General features: G+C 43.6%; 1 protein-coding gene across 1 annotated transcript in view; it reads right to left on the reverse strand.

Moving 5' to 3' along the window:
- SIK3 (SIK family kinase 3) overlaps positions 1-10,507 on the reverse strand; it is a 322,634-nt gene extending 312,127 nt beyond the window's left edge. The window contains exon 1 of the mRNA XM_006890808.1: positions 10,397-10,507. The gene's annotated coding sequence lies outside the window, so the exon portion shown is untranslated. The remainder of the gene's footprint in view (positions 1-10,396) is intronic.
- Positions 10,508-10,513: the final 6 nt, after the last annotated feature.

Genomic DNA, 10,513 nt, shown 5'->3' on the forward strand with positions numbered 1-10,513 from the left:
AGTTGCTTATCTCGTATGCCGTCTTCCAGAGGAAAAAAAAAAAAAAGAATTAGGCAGCATCATTTCTCAGACCTTCCTAATCAAAATCTAAATTTAGTTTAAGCTAACTTGCCAAAAGTATCCAACTGAGTGAAACCAACCTACACAGACAAGCTCACACAGTAGAAATGCTTTTCTTCCCTTTCTGTGTTCTGGAAAACGTGCTAAATATTCAGTCTGATTCCTACCACCTTAAAAAGTCTAAATTCAGTGATGAAATGCTTATCAGTAGCCAGAGACACACTTGCTAAAGGGAACTATGTCCTTACCATAACTTCATGACAGCTCATCGCACAGTTCTGTAGTAGCTGATGGAATCTGCTTCTGAACAGACAGTAAAAGAAGCAGTTTTACATTTCTTTCTTGAAAATTGTTGAGGTCTTTCCAAGACACTGTAGTCATTTGTTTGTTGTTGTTTGGCACCAGCAAGTCAAATACAACTCACAGGGACCCAATGAACAACAGGGCGGAACTCTGCCGTGTGCGTCATCCTCACAATCTCAAACATGCTTAAGCCCACCACTGGTCACTGTGTCAATTTATCTTATTAAGGGTCTTCCTCACTTTCTCTGACCATCTGCCTTTCCCACCATATCTTTTTCCAAAAACAGATCCGCCTGACAACATACCCAAAGTTTGTGAGATGAAGTTTCACCATCCTTGCCTCTAAGAAGCACCCTGACTGTTCTTCCTCCAGGAAACTATTGTTCTCACTTTTAGCAGTCCAGGTAATATTCAGTACTCTACATCCATTCCTCTCAGTCTTCCTTTGTCAAACTTTCATATGCATAAGAAGCAATAGAAAATACACAACTTGAGTCAGGTGCACTTTAGTCTTTCAACTGGCATCCTTGCTATTCAGCACTTTTTTTAAAAAGTGCTTAACAACAGATCTGCCCAAAGTAACACATTTTTTCTATTTCCTGAATGCTGCTACCATGGGTGCTGATTTATCTAGTGATTATTTATTATATTAAGACAAAATCCCTAAGGTGTATAATTCTGTTTTTAAAATCATTCATATGCATTGTATTTTATATAATTATTTAATATTAATCAATGTATTTTATCATTTCATAAAATTTTCTAACATGTCATCAACTCCCTACTGCAACTTGCCACTTCCTTCACAACCACTGCCCCCAATCTGTCCACTAATCTCAGCGGTTGTTTTTTCCCCGTACTCCTTTTTCTGCCACTTTCTCCCCTTCCCCATCCCATAAACAGCCATACATATGTGGTTCCTATTTGCAATGTATAAAATTTTTTTATTCTTTCAATATTGGAACAGAATGACTACAGTTAGACCAGAAAAGGGCAAAACTATTATTAGTAGAAGGTAGTAACTCTTTTTATCAATGTGGTTATTCTCCTGGAGAATATAGCTCTTAGATCAGAAATTAGAATCATATAAAAGAATCCTAGATAAATAGTTCTCTCAGCCCTTGTTTTGTGTCATCTTGATGAGACTAGTCTTCTTAATGGATTATTGTTGTTGTTGTTGTTATGTGCCATCGAGTCATTTCCGACTCATAGCGACCCTATGCACAACAGCTCTAAACCCTGCTCTATCCTGCGCCAACCACACCGTCTCTGACACACCCATCCCGATTACCCCAGTCACCGAATCAATCCATCTCATAGAGGGTCTTCCCTTCCTGCGCTGTCCCTCCACCCTCCCAAGCATGATGTCCCTCTCCAAGGACCCGTCCCTCCTGGCAACATGTCCAAAGTATGTCAGACGAAGCCCCAGAATCCTTGCCTCCAAGGAGCAGCTTGGTTTAATCCTCTCCAAGATGGATCTGTTTGTTTTCCTGGCAGTCCATGGTACATTCAGTACCCTTCTCCAGCACCACAGCTCAAAAGCATCCACTCTCCTTCTGTCCTCCCTAGTCATTGTCCAACTCTCTGATGCATAACAAGCGATTGCAAATACCATGACCTGTATCAGGCGCACCTTAGTCTCCAGAGAGACACTGTTGCTCCTGAGTACGTTTGAGAGGTCCCTAATGGCAGACTTTCCCATCGCGATACGCTTTTTGATTTCCTGACTAGCTGGTACCAAGAGTGTTAACTGTGGAGCCGAGCAAAGTGAAGCTGTGAACACTCTCAATCTCTTCATCATCCATCTTGACGCTGCCAATTGGTCCAGTGGCGAGAATCTTTGTCTTCTTGACGTTGAGCCTTAGTCCATACTGAAGGCTGCAGTCCTTGACCCTTTGCAGCAAGTGCATGAGGTCCTCCTCAGTTTCAGCTTAAAGAAAAAAAAACAAAACACTTTCCCCTGGAAATCAGTAGAGATCTGGTCAGTGAGGAGTCCATTTAAGGTAGATCAGACCAACAGAGCAAAAATGAATAATCCACATACCCTGGGAGTTAACTAAATACATGAGTGACAGAAAAACATACAAGGCATATTATTCATATGAGCTCTGGTGGCTTAGTGGAAAGGAGTTGTTACAAACCCAAAGACACATGGTTCAAATCCCCCAGTTGCTTCACAGGAGAAAGATGAGCAATCTCCTCCTTTGCAACTTACTGCCTCGGCAAACCTGCCAGGAGGTCAGCTCATGAGTCAGTTCTGACTCAGCAGTACATAACAGCAACAATATTCATACAGTCATTGCATTTTGTTTGGGGTTTTTTTCCCCTTTAACATCTTCAGCATTTTGAAAAGTTTGGTTTTTTGAAAGCTCAGTCATGTCAAAATGACACCAAGAGACTGGAGAACAAGAGTATTTGAGTAGGAGCTTTAAACGCAAAGTAATAGGAGAGGTGGCAGAGTGCAAGAATCCCAAAAGACAGATGAAATACCGTTTTAAAGAATTTACTCTTCCTCACTTCTTGGGAATGTATTACTTAAGGATAAATATCTCAGACTTCAATTCATAGATATGTCTTGTGTCTCCAATACAAAACCATGTGCCAAAGGAGCAAGGGAAAAGTTGTCTATGACTGGAAGAGTCACAGTAGAATTTGTCAAGGGTAGAGATACTTGGATTGTAATTCTAGGCCCCCCTCCATCTAACCAGCTGGACACAGAACCTGGGCATAATCTGAGGGAACCTAGTGGATAATTGGCCTACAGGACTTCAATAGTGCCTGTAAAAAAAGTCTATTTTTCTAGTCATTGAAAAAGAAGGTGTTGGAATAGAGCATCTCTAGATCTTTTATGCCCAATATATCAATAACTGTCTGTTGGTTGATCATGTTTATTAGATGCCATTTTTTAGAGCATAAAACATGTAAGTTGTTAAAAATGAACACTTCCCCTTAATCAAAAATACTTTTTACCCTTAATTAAAAAGTAACTCATGTGAGTTTTTCAAACATAAATGAGATCTTGTCAATGCGCTGCTTTAATACCTTCTGATGTCAATCAACGCCATAAAATGACTGGTGAGATCTGTATAATTAGGCCCTATCTTTCTGGCTGACTTTATTCCTTACTAGCCTCCCCCTGTTCAATAAATTGGTTTTGTGTTTGGTTGGGGGTTTTTTTGAGGGGGTTAAATTTTATTTTATTCATTTTAATGAATATTTACAGAGATTTTGGATTTCCATTCATTCATTGTTGCACTTTTTTTCTCTATCCCCCTCCCCCTAGTTCTCTCCTCTCTTCGAAAAGCAAAAGATAACTCCTTCATTGGTACATTAAGTTTTAAGCACAATGACCTTTGATCTAACCTTTACGCCTAAACCTTGGCCTCAACTCAAATATGACCATTCTGGAAAGGCCTTCCCTGCCACCTTAACTGAAGTAGCACCCCTCCTCAGTCAGATACTCTCTACCTCATAATCCTACTTTATTTTCTTCACTGAATTTATTGTTATCTGCCATTATCCATTTACATGTTTCTTGTGTGCTTCCTCCCTCTAGAAAGTAAGCTCCAAGACGGCAGGAATGTTTTGTCAAGAAGATAGGAACTTTTTTCCCTCTCTTATTCACTGTGTACTTCAGAGCCTGGAAGTTGTTGTGGTTGTTAGGTGCCATTGAGTCAAGTACAACTCATAGGGACCCTAGAACAGACAGCCTGCACCCTGCCCTATCCTATGCCGTCCTCACTATCTCTGACACACTAAGGCCCATTGCTGCATTCACCGTACTAATCCATCTCATTGGGGGTACATGAGGCAAAAACATGCATCCAGCAAATGTATGGAAATGAATGAAAGGATAAGTAGTGAATGAATGAATGGATAAGGAAGAGGTACAAAAATATCAGTGGTGTATTTTGTAATTATAAAGGCTCTAGCAAGTAAAGAGCATTTTTTTTTCTTTTCAAAGCATGAATTTTGTCCTCTTTTATGCCATGAACTATAAAATATTAGCCAAACTGATGACTGGAAAAAGAAGACAGCACTTCTGGCAGAGAAATAACTAGTCTGGGCACTGCTGGCGTGAGCCCGATCTAGGACTTTCTAGGGAGCTGGCAACGAAGCCAGAATGTTAAACAGCTTTGAAGCTGAGTGGAATAGTGGGGTCGTGATTCTCAAGCATGGTCCCAATCACTCGTAGCTCTTCACAGACTACGAACAAAGTTAGTAACCAATCCCAATTATATCAAATGTCATTAGTCATTGTTCAGGTGTCACTTCTCGACTGTCCAGGGATGGAACTATGATCTTCAAATGTATTTAATGTAAATCTTCTTTCCTTTTTTTCTTAATCTTTTTTTTTTCCTTTTCTTTTCTTGCTGTGTGCCACTGAATTAGATCTAACTGGCACAGGAGGAGATTGTTCCTCCTTCTCCAGCAGAGAATCTGATGGATTTGAACGGTGTGCCTTCGGGATTGCAGCACAGCTTCTTGCCACTAGGGCACCAGAACTCTTTCAATTTTCCCTCTATTGATCAATGGGTTTTGTTTTGGGCTTTCTAAAGAGCAGCCTAGTGTGCAGGGAGTTGTGCCATGCTGCTAACCTAGAGGTTGGCGGCTCTTGAATGGCTCCATTCACCAAGCACTCGACAGGAGAGAGGCAGGTAATCTCCTCCAGGTGGTTTACAGCCTCTGAAATGCATGGGAGGGTCAGCTATGACTCCTTATCAGTGACTCTGACTGAATGAGCGTAAGTATCATCTCATCTGCTATATTAAGCTTTTCCTTATTTGTAAAAATGATGCTATGAAGCCGCTTTGAGTTGTTCTCCTTGTGAAAATAAGTTTGCACTAAAATCACAGAGCACACTTCTGGGTCCTGTCTAGTCAAGAAACACAGTGCAGTCGTGACTGAATAGGCAAGAACCCTGCTGCTGACTTTCTCAGTAGTAAACTGTCCACCCAGATACAAATATGTTCTCAAGCTTGTATGAAGATCACTTCATATTCTCAAAACTTAAGTAAATCCTGATGAAGAGACTCAAACTCTGTTCCGTCATGTGACAGAACATACTAAAACATACTGAAAACATCTAACATATTTAAAACATACTGAAAATTCATGGCAACCCACAGTAACAACCAGCATTAGACAAAACTCACGACTAAAACTTGAACAAATGGGAAATTCTTCTTAATGCCTATTTCATGAGATTCAACTCAAAGTCCATTGCTGTTGAGTCAGAATCTACTCACACCCGACCCGCCAGCAGGTTTGAGCCCGTACAGCACATCTGAGTGTCCTGCCCTTCCTTCTCCAGCAGAGCAGCAGGAGGATTCAAAGCGGTGGCTTGAAGGGGAGCAGTGCAGCTCACTACACAATGCTGGCACCAGAGCTCTTTTTCATGGGATTAGCCCACAGGTATTAACACAAATTAACGTCAAAGGAGTCCTGCTGGCAGGGTCAAAGGAGTCCTCCTGGCAGGGTGGTAACACATGGGGTGCCAACTGAAAGGTCAGTGCTTTCAATCTACAGGTGACTCTCTAGGTCACACAGATGGGGGCAGACTCCTCCTGTAAAGATCTGCAGACTCACAAACCCTATGGACAGTCACCTGGAATCCAGCCTGAAGGCACTGCGTTGGTTTGGTTTGATCTCAAAGTAGCCAACTACTGTTTTTCTCCTGACACAATAGTAACATCTATGTATATAAACTGATGGTGGATCACTCCTTTATTGTTACCAAGGGTGGAAAAGAAAACTGAAAGGGGAGCTGTAAATTACTTCTCTTAGTAACTAAAGTATCTGATGAGAATGATAATATGTAACATTTACTACTTGCCTAGCATTGGCAGGGTTCTAAGACTCTTACAAGTATTGTTTTATTTCATCTTCACAATACCTAAACTTGTAAGGCAGGTTTTACAAGTGAGGAAAATCAAGTGCAGAAAGGTTAAATGACTTGCCCAAGATCACCCTATTATTAATAAGTAGCAAGGATTCAAATCCAGATAGTATTATCCAAATCTCAAACTCTTATTTTTTCAAGCATATAAAAGGGCTATATATTTGTTGAAATACAGTATAAAAGTATTTATTCAATGACTTTTATAGTCATGCTTACGTTTTTAAGAAAAAAAAACACAATTTATATCTATTTTTCACTCCCTGAAGTTGTTCTTATTCATCCAACTATTGATGGTAGGAGCCATTCAACATGCAGATAATTGCTACAAAGGGTTTTCAAGGCTGTGAACTTTGAGAATCAAATAGCTGGGCCTGGGTTTGAGCTACCAACCTTTTGTCTAGTCACTGAGCTGGTCAGCATTTTCACCACCCCAGGACTCCATTTATCCAGCTGTTGCTCTCCGCCATCAAGTCAGAACCAATCCACAGCTGACCCTCCAGTAGGTTTTCAGAGGCAACAAATTACAAGGGAGGAGACTGCCCATCCTCCTTCTGCAGAGCAACTGGTGGATTCAAAACCATGAACCCTTGGGATTGCAGCACAGTTTCATTCAGCTACTGAAGGTGTGAGTGGACACAGGTAAAGGACTAGATGTTGTTTTGAAAGCAGAGAAGCTTACTTTTTATCTTATCAATATTTATTATGTTCTGCCTTAAGAGCAGAGTGAGAGAATCTCAGGATGGAAGCTCCTGCAGAACAATGACATAAAAAAAAAAAAAAAAAGAGAGAGAGAGAGAGGACAAAGACAGAAGCAGGGCAAGCTGCTGACCAAAGTATGTCACAGATGAATCTTCTCTCCTGGTAACAGTTCTGCAGTGACGCTCTTGGCACCGCAGTGCTGCCAATATGAAGTCTGAGCTCACGGATGCCGTGCCACCCAAGACACCCCAGTGTCCCACTTGCAGAAGGTTTGAGAGTTAACATATTGGGGAAAGGGCCTGCTTCATCACTTACCAGTGGTTGGAGGGCAGTAGCTCAGTTAGTAAATGAATTTTACTTTCACCTCTTCACCTTTGGAATAGGCAGTGTGTGAGAAACAATGATTAGAAATATTCCTCAGAAAATACCTATTATCTAACCTCATTCAGTCAGAACAAGTATTATCTGAATTACTAGAGTATGACTGTTGTATACGATTCCAAGAAAAAGCCACACGATTTAAGGAGCCACAAGAGGAAAAAAAGGAAAGGGGAAAATATACATGTGTGTGTGTATATGCATCTAAGAGATAAGCTGAACAGAAAGATACATTCTGGAAAAAGAAGGGGGAGAAAATAGCTTTCTTTGGTTCCAAGTGACCTGACTGCAGAAGTAAGAGAAATACTGCAGTGCCTGGGCAGAAAAATCTACCTGCCTGAGTGACAGCAGCAGCAGCTTCTGCAACTTCCAGTACCTATGCACCTTCCCCACCATTACATAACAAATCACAGCCTCGAGAGCCATGTATGTCAACAGCTGTTAGGCACAGCTAAGCTGTCAGTATTTGAGAAACCCTTCCAACTATGTGGATCCAGATAAGTGTGGAACAGGTCAGAAGGTAGTCATCATCCACCCAGAACACAGGACAAGTCCTTATGAATTAAGCTTCATGCATGTCGTCAGAGCTACTTCGGCGGGAGGGGGGGAATAGGGCATTTGTAACTGGGAAACTGCACCCTGCTACAGAAACGCCAATGACTGCTGGTGTGGCCCCAACGGACACATGCAACTCATTGTCCAAGTCATTTCAATCTCATTCAAGACTATTTCCATACATGGGAATTGCATAACTAACTGCACACCACAAATGATCAAAGATAAAAACCAACATAAACAGTGACACCCGCTCATAAACAAGCCAATACTGAAAACGCTGCAATCCTAAAGGACACCAAAGCCTCAGAGAAACACTGGGGTGCGGCGGGGGGGGGGGGGGGGGGGGGAAACCCCTAGAAAATTAGAAAGCGGGCAGACCAGCCATAATTAGCCACTGGGTTTGCTGACTACTGAAGACAGAAATGTCTCTTTTATGTATAAAAACCAAGAATCAACTGTTAGCAATTACATTTACAAAAACATTCAACCCTGTCTGTCACAGATTTTTATCAATATTTTGGTGTATCCAAGGGCTGGAAGACACGAAATTTTAAAAATCACAGGCACCACAAACCAAGCAACCAATTAAGTTCATTGAGTGTCCCCGAGAGGTTAGTGCAAAATAATCACAGGAGCACAACGCGATTACTTGGGGGGGGGGGAGGTGGGGGGGGGGGATTGTGTACCAATGAGGGGGGGACTACCAAAACAAGAAACAGCTCGTGGACACCTCCATTTGTTTGTGAATGTAAGTTTAGCTTGGATAACGGTAAACAAAACTGGAAACTTGGTGAGAGGGGTTTCAGGGTAGAAGGAATGTACCAGAGTTTACTGTCCCCACTCCCCAAGCTCTGTCTTCCTCAGGGTCTGACTGACAGTAATGTCAGGAGTCTTGGACTTTGGTATCTTTTTCAGCCCTGACCTACAGACTTGAGGCCTTCTGATAAAAACTGGCAAAAAAAAGGCTTAAGGGGGCCCTCCAGAGGAAGTGAAACTGACCAATCAATTCTCCACAGCCACCTTCCCTGCCACCCTGGTAAAGAGGGGCCCCAGTAGTCTCTGACAGAAATGGGGAGGAGGGAGGAACTGCAGGTTGCAAGGGATCAGGAGAAAAGGCTTAGCTATGTCACTGGCTTCTGGAAACAAGCAATTTAACTGTCGCCATAAAAGCAAAAACAAGGTAGGTGATAATAACCAGAGGCTATAAGCTGAGGAGGTGAGGGGAACTGATGTGGCTTTGGTATAAAGGTTCTTCATTGGTGAGGGTGAAAGAAATCACAATCCGTACTTTTAAATATAATGAATGACTACATTAAAAGTATTCAGCCAAAGAGAAAAGTGGAGTGAAAATGGGCCTTATGGAACCTATCAAGTTTAAAAACACTATGCATATTTCCTTAAGGGAGAAATGTGTGCGTATATATGTGCGTGTACATACACATATATGGCTTCCTAATTGACCTTGGCCAATTTCACTATTTCAGCTCCTCAAATCCCTTGGGAACCAAAGGGTCCAACAGATTGTTATTCTCACAACACTCCAGTGTCTTGGTTCCTTATGTGCCTCGTCAGTTTCAATGCTTTCCCCACAACACAGAAAGCCCACCATGAGTTTACAAAACCCCACAATTCTAGACCCTCCAATATCTAAAAATAAGCAGCAGCCTTACCCACTAAAATTGTTTAACCTACTGTGACCACAGACCAGGAGCCCCCTGGGGCCTCTGATCTGCAGGGTCCCCAATTCCCAGGATCCTATCCTCTCTTGCAAACCAGCAAAGTAAATCCACACCATCAACACCCCCTTATTCCCCATTTTCTCCACTGCCTCCTTCAATAACATGGTCTCTTTGAAGGTCTCTCTTCCTACCATTTCTTACGTCTTAGACGATCAAACGCAGATTTGTGTCCCTGTCATCAGGCGCTATGCTCCTCATATTTCCCAGGACCCTACACCCTCCAGACACACACACACACACACACAGAGACAGAGGCAGAGAGAGTGAGAGAGAGAGGGGGAGAGAGGACATGTCCCAGCCGTCCTTGCTCCCCTCGGAACCCCACGTCTGACTGCATGCCCCCATCTTCCTGGTCCATATTTCACCGTCCATGCCCATATTCTGTTTCTGGTTTCCTTATTACAGGTTCCAGAGTCTCCTGGTGTACTGGCTCTGGGCTCCCTGCGAGTTGCAAGCCCCCTTTCGCAGACCCTGCCCCGGGGACCCTGCGCCCCCGGCGCCCAGTCCCGCGCTCGGCTCCCCCTCTGCATGGAGTCCCAGCCTCCGCTCCCTCCGTGCCCGGCGCTCCGCGCCGCCCGCCGGTCCCTCTCCACTTGTCAGTGGCGCCCCCTCCCCGCGCCCGCCCTGCGCTCTGCTCCACTCCAGGACCCAGACTCGACCCCGCAGCCTCGGCGCCGCCACCGCGCCCGCCCCCGCCACACGCCGCCGGCCCCGGGCTGCAGAGCCCCCCGGTCGTCTAGTTCCGTCGGGCCAGTACCTTAGCCTTGGTCACTAGGTGCGTGGCCCGCTTGACCACCGCGAAGTTGCCCTTGCCAATGGTGCGGTCGATCTCGTAGTAGCCGATGCGGGCGGGCACCGGCCCGCGGGAGGCCGG

This window comes from Elephantulus edwardii, unplaced genomic scaffold (assembly GCF_000299155.1).
Source record: "Elephantulus edwardii isolate Elephantulus edwardi_28Jun2011 unplaced genomic scaffold, EleEdw1.0 scaffold00093, whole genome shotgun sequence".
Lineage (NCBI taxonomy): Eukaryota > Metazoa > Chordata > Mammalia > Macroscelidea > Macroscelididae > Elephantulus > Elephantulus edwardii.